Source organism: Sciurus carolinensis, chromosome 2 (genome assembly GCF_902686445.1).
Source record: "Sciurus carolinensis chromosome 2, mSciCar1.2, whole genome shotgun sequence".
Classification (NCBI taxonomy): Eukaryota; Metazoa; Chordata; class Mammalia; order Rodentia; family Sciuridae; genus Sciurus; species Sciurus carolinensis.
In genome coordinates, this window is record NC_062214.1 from 122,803,726 (window position 1) to 122,809,568 (window position 5,843).

Here is a 5,843-nt window from a genome sequence, read left to right on the forward strand (position 1 = left end):
AAAGGTGAGTGTTCCACACAGATTTTCGAGTCCAGGACTGACCAGTAGGGACTAAAGCAGGGGTGGGGGGTGGGAGAGAAGGGGGGGACAGTCTTTAGGAGAGGCAGTCCACTGAGCACTACTGTCCACAAAATCAAGGGACACATCCTTCGAGCCAAAATCGAACCAGCGACCTAAGGATGTCCACAGCTGTCTGTCCAGTCTACAGTCCTCCGCTCTACCAGCTGAGCTATTGAAGGGTGCACACTTGCAGGGCTGGGTCCTCTGGCTTTGTGCAAATCGGGGAGGCCAGCTCGCGGGGAGGCCCCAGGACGCAGGGAGCAAGGTCCCATCTGTCTGTCTCCCTTTGCTTGGAGGTAGCACTGCCCTGCCCCGCCACGCCCTGCCCTGCCCAGACCGGCTCAATCCAGGCCCGCAGGGCCCAGCACACCCCTTGCGGCGTGGGAGCCGCCCGTGTCCAGAGGGTCTGCCTGGCACGCCCTGGAACGCGGCGGGACCCGGCTCCGCGGAGTCCTCCAAGATGCCCACAGCAGGGCGCAGGGCTCTGGCGTCCTTAGGCTCCTGGCCTCCTGCCCCTCCGCGACCCCCGCTACCTCCCCCTTTCTGCCGGGCAGAGTCCAGGAGCGTGGCGCCTAGGCGGCGTGGGAGGTGCAGGACCCCGAGACCCGGTGGGGACTGGCAACAGGAAGGTTGCGTCCGGCGGGCGGGCGGGGCGGAAAGCAAGAGAAGCAGATGGGGCAGCGGCAGGCGGATGGCCACCTAGCGCGCAGCCCGAGCCGCTCGCCAGGGTCCGCTGGGAGCCCCGACCGGTCCCTAGCAGCCTGGCCCCTAGGACCCCAGTGCCGGTGCCTGGTCCCCGCGGTGTCCCGTGCCCATGCCCTGCGGCCACGACCCGCTGCACACCACGCTCGCCAGCGCTCCATGCTTGGCGCGGTCAGAACCTCCCGCACAGTGCCACGTGTGGCGGAGACGACACAGCGTTAGGGGAAGGGGCCTCTGGCCCGCTCCGCCGCCACCGGCCCTGACACAGCACCAGGGATAGAGGACCCAGGGAGGCAGCCCGGCCGCGCCCCAGCACCCCCGCACCGCCCAGCGGGCCCAGGCTCCCTGCCTCTCCTCGCCAACCTCCTCCACCAGGTCCTGTGCGCTTCCCCAAAGGGCCAAAGGGACAGAACGTAGGCGTCGGGGGAGGGGTGGGGCTCCTGACCCTGGAACCCAGACTTTCCCCATCCCGATGGGATCCCAATAAATTGCAGGCCCCGTCCGCACCCCAAAGGGCCTCCCTCTCCCATCCGCCCAGCCTAGATCCCAGGGAGGCCAGGCCTTGGCACCTCCCCGGGGAACATCACTACCCCGAGTGTGGCCATGCCCCTGGCAGGCGGGGCCTGCCTGCGCCTCCAGCCTCCAAGGTCCCTTCGCCCTGGGAGAAACCCCAACCCTGCACTGCCAGCCCCACACCAAACCCCCACCCACCCTGAGAAGGGAGGAGCCCGGCTCCAGGGACTTCCCAAAACCCAGTGCCTCTCAGCTGCCCAGCCAGCCACAGAGGGGGGCGGGGCAGCAAGAGCAGCCTCCAGGGACCACCCCGCTCTACCCTCCAGCAACAAAGCCAGATGTCGGGACCCAGTGGCCAGGTGAGGGGTGATTCCCAGAAGGCCTTTCCTTCTACCTTGGCACCCTGCCGCCTGGCCTCTGTACATGGGCTCACTCCAGTGGGGGACTCTCTCTGGCCACATGACTATTGGGTCCTGCCAGGCAGTGCAGGTGTCACAGCTCACCCTAGCACGGGTACTGGCACTGGCACTCGATGCCTTTCGCTCAGAGGTGGGCACACAGTGTTGGGCGGTGGGGTGCCCACAAAGGGTGCCGGGCTCCGAAGGATGTTCCGAAGGGAACAAAGCCCTCGCTCCAGCCCTTCAGTTTCAGGTAAACCCCATTCCAGGCTCAGAAGAAACCACACTCCCCCGCCCCAGCCCCCCCCCTCCCGGCCCTGCCCACCAAGCTCTGTCTCTCTCACACACCCCATGCACTCCATGAGACCGTTCAAGCGCCCAGGGGATATGGGGGTCCAGGACTCTTCCCCTTCCCCTTTCCCTTTCCCTCAGGTCCCCAGGTTTCAGAGAGCTGCACACCCCCGCCCCCCGCCTCCCCATGCAGGGTCCACTGACCATCCTGTCCGTGACTGGTTCCCTGTGCACATCAGGCTCTGGACATACCTTCTAGGGGACAGGCTGAGACCAAGGCACACTCTTCTGGTGTTCCCCATGGGCACCCCTGCCCCATCCCCTCCTGATGGCCCTAGCCCACCCATCGCCCCCTGCACACTCTCTGGCTTCTCCCCAGCACCTCTTTTGCCAGGCTTCACTTCCATCTGGGCGCCCAAGGTCCCAAGCTGCTAGGACCCACCAGACCAGTGGTCTCAGTAGGAGGGTGAGATTCCGTGCCCTTTGCAAGACAAGGGCAAAGGTCCCTTGGCTGCCGGCCTTTGAGCCATGAGCTCCCCCTCACCGTGGGCTTCTTGGCGGGCATGGGGGACAATCTCCCTTTACTCTCACTCCTTCTCACTCAGCCTCAGCTCACCCCTGGCAGGACAAGGGCAACACGGGCTTTTGCCACCTTCCAGAGGTGAGGAGCAGAACCTGGGCTGTGCTGGCTCAGGCAGCAGGACCACAGAGACCTCCAGCATCTCCATTCATATGTGTCAAGGTTCAGGAAACGGAAACGTGAGGCTGGTGGCATGTGGACAGGAGGGGCACACCCTCTTCTTAAGCCTAAAGGGCAAACAGAGCACATGCCATGGCCCCCTAACCAAGCTGGCATGAACATTTTCCTCCTTCATCCGACTACACGTTCCTACACAAACAGGCAGAGAGAGACGGGAACCGGGACAGGCGTCAGATTGGGGGACAAAGACAGCAACTGAGTGATGGGCTGGGGTGGAGGAGTGTGGGGGAGGGGGGTAGAAAATGACTGTGGCGGTGGGGGGGGGGCGATGGACAAGACTGACAGAAGAAAGGAGAGGTGGCAGGGGCTGGTGGGAATTTAAGGAGATGAAAGAGTGACAGAGCGGGGCAGACTGGAGATTGGGGCACCTGACTCGAGGTCCCCCCCACCCACCCCCCCATGGAGCAGAGAGGGAGGGCCGTGGGTTCTCAGGCCGGGTGGCATGGTGATTCTTTAGCACGCACATGGGCGCCGGTGACTCTCAGGGGCCAAGTCCCGGGTGCAGGAGGTGGGAAGGGCTGAGTGGCAGGGAAGCCTGCCTGCCCGGGTGTCGGTGTCGTCAGAGGCCCAGGCGCTGAGGCGCCGTGGGAGTGCCTTGTGGTTAAAAGTGCAGGATCCCGGGTGCGTGCCAGGGACGGCGGGAGGCAGCGGGGCACGGGGGTCCGGCTTGGGGAGACACGGGTGGTGGGTGGCTTCTGGCAGCATCTGGAAGCATGGGTGGGGACCGCGTTTTTCCACCTCGCGCAGCCGGGGAAGGATGGGCCGGCCGGTGGCGTTCGCTGGCGGCAGCCGGCAGGGCAGCCCAGGCGGCGGGAGGTGAGTGGTGCCCAGAGGCTTCTCCCGCTCTGGGCCCAGAAGGTGGGGCTGCGGCCGGGCCGGCTTGAGGTGAGGCGGGCCTGGGCGCGTGCGTGCGCGCAAAAGCGTGGGGCACGTCCTTCGAGCCGGAATCGAACCAGCGACCTAAGGATGTCCACAGCTGTCTGTCCAGTCTACAGTCCTCCGCTCTACCAGCTGAGCTATCGAAGGGTGCACACTGGCAGGGCTGGGTCCTCTGGCTTTGTGCAAACGGGGGAGGCCAGCTCGCGGGGAGGCTCCAGGCCCGAGGGAGCGAGGTCCCGTCTCTCTGTCTCCCTTTGCTTGGAGGTAGCCCTGCCCCGCCCCGCCCCGCCCCGCCCTGCCCTGCCCAGACCGGCTCAGTCCAGGCCCGCAGGGCCCAGCACACCCCCTTGCGGCGTGGGAGCCGCCCGTGTCCAGAGGGTCTGCCTGGCACGCCCTGGAACGCGGCGGGACCCGGCTCCGCGGAGTCCTCCAAGATGCCCACAGCAGGGCGCAGGGCTCTGGCGTCCTTAGGCTCCTGGCCTCCTGCCCCTCCGCGACCCCCGCTACCTCCCCCTTTCTGCCGGGCAGAGTCCAGGAGCGTGGCGCCTAGGCGGCGTGGGAGGTGCAGGACCCCGAGACCCGGTGGGGACTGGCACACAGGAAGGTTGCGTCCGGCGGGCGGGCGGGGCGGAAAGCAAGAGAAGCAGATGGGGCAGCGGCAGGCGGATGGCCACCTAGCGCGCAGCCCGAGCCGCTCGCCAGGGTCCGCTGGGAGCCCCGACCGGTCCCTAGCAGCCTGGCCCCTAGGACCCCAGTGCCGGTGCCTGGTCCCCGCGGTGTCCCGTGCCCATGCCCTGCGGCCACGACCCGCTGCACACCACGCTCGCCAGCGCTCCATGCTTGGCGCGGTCAGAACCTCCCGCACAGTGCCACGTGTGGCGGAGACGACACAGCGTTAGGGGAAGGGGCCTCTGGCCCGCTCCGCCGCCACCGGCCCTGACACAGCACCAGGGATAGAGGACCCAGGGAGGCAGCCGGCCGCGCCCCAGCACCCCCGCACCGCCCAGCGGGCCCAGGCTCCCTGCCTCTCCTCGCCAACCTCCTCCACCAGGTCCTGTGCGCTTCCCCAAAGGGCCAAAGGGACAGAACGTAGGCGTCGGGGGAGGGGTGGGGCTCCTGACCCTGGAACCCAGACTTTCCCCATCCCGATGGGATCCCAATAAATTGCAGGCCCCGTCCGCACCCCAAAGGGCCTCCCTCTCCCATCCGCCCAGCCTAGATCCCAGGGAGGCCCAGGCCTTGGCACCTCCCCGGGGAACATCACTACCCCGAGTGTGGCCATGCCCCTGGCAGGCGGGGCCTGCCTGCGCCTCCAGCCTCCAAGGTCCCTTCGCCCTGGGAGAAACCCCAACCCTGCACTGCCAGCCCCACACCAAACCCCCACCCACCCTGAGAAGGGAGGAGCCCGGCTCCAGGGACTTCCCAAAACCCAGTGCCTCTCAGCTGCCCAGCCAGCCACAGAGGGGGGCGGGGCAGCAAGAGCAGCCTCCAGGGACCACCCCGCTCTACCCTCCAGCAACAAAGCCAGATGTCGGGACCCAGTGGCCAGGTGAGGGGTGATTCCCAGAAGGCCTTTCCTTCTACCTTGGCACCCTGCCGCCTGGCCTCTGTACATGGGCTCACTCCAGTGGGGGACTCTCTCTGGCCACATGACTATTGGGTCCTGCCAGGCAGTGCAGGTGTCACAGGCTCACCCTAGCACGGGTACTGGCACTGGCACTCGATGCCTTTCGCTCAGAGGTGGGCACACAGTGTTGGGCGGTGGGGTGCCCACAAAGGGTGCCGGGCTCCGAAGGATGTTCCGAAGGGAACAAAGCCCTCGCTCCAGCCCTTCAGTTTCAGGTAAACCCCGTTCCAGGCTCAGAAGAAACCACACTCCCCCCGCCCCAGCCCCCCCCCCTCCCGGCCCTGCCCACCAAGCTCTGTCTCTCTCACACACCCATGCACTCCATGAGACCGTTCAAGCGCCCAGGGGATATGGGGGTCCAGGACTCTTCCCCTTCCCCTTTCCCTTTCCCTCAGGTCCCCAGGTTTCAGAGAGCTGCACACCCCCGCCCCCCGCCTCCCCATGCAGGGTCCACTGACCATCCTGTCCGTGACCGGTTCCCTGTGCACATCAGGCTCTGGACATACCTTCTAGGGGACAGGCTGAGACCAAGGCACACTCTTCTGGTGTTCCCCATGGGCACCCCTGCCCCATCCCCTCCTGATGGCCCTAGCCCACCCATCGCCCCCTGCAC

At 66.5% G+C, this 5,843-nt stretch overlaps 1 non-coding gene across 1 annotated transcript; it reads right to left on the reverse strand.

Moving 5' to 3' along the window:
• Nucleotides 1-3,656: 3,656 nt before the first annotated feature.
• Trnay-gua (transfer RNA tyrosine (anticodon GUA)) lies at nucleotides 3,657-3,750 on the reverse strand. Its single transcript has 2 exons — nucleotides 3,714-3,750; nucleotides 3,657-3,692 (listed from the first exon to the last, which is right to left on the reverse strand). It is a non-coding gene; the product is annotated as a tRNA-Tyr (tRNA).
• Between the last annotated feature and the right edge of the window lie 2,093 nt (nucleotides 3,751-5,843).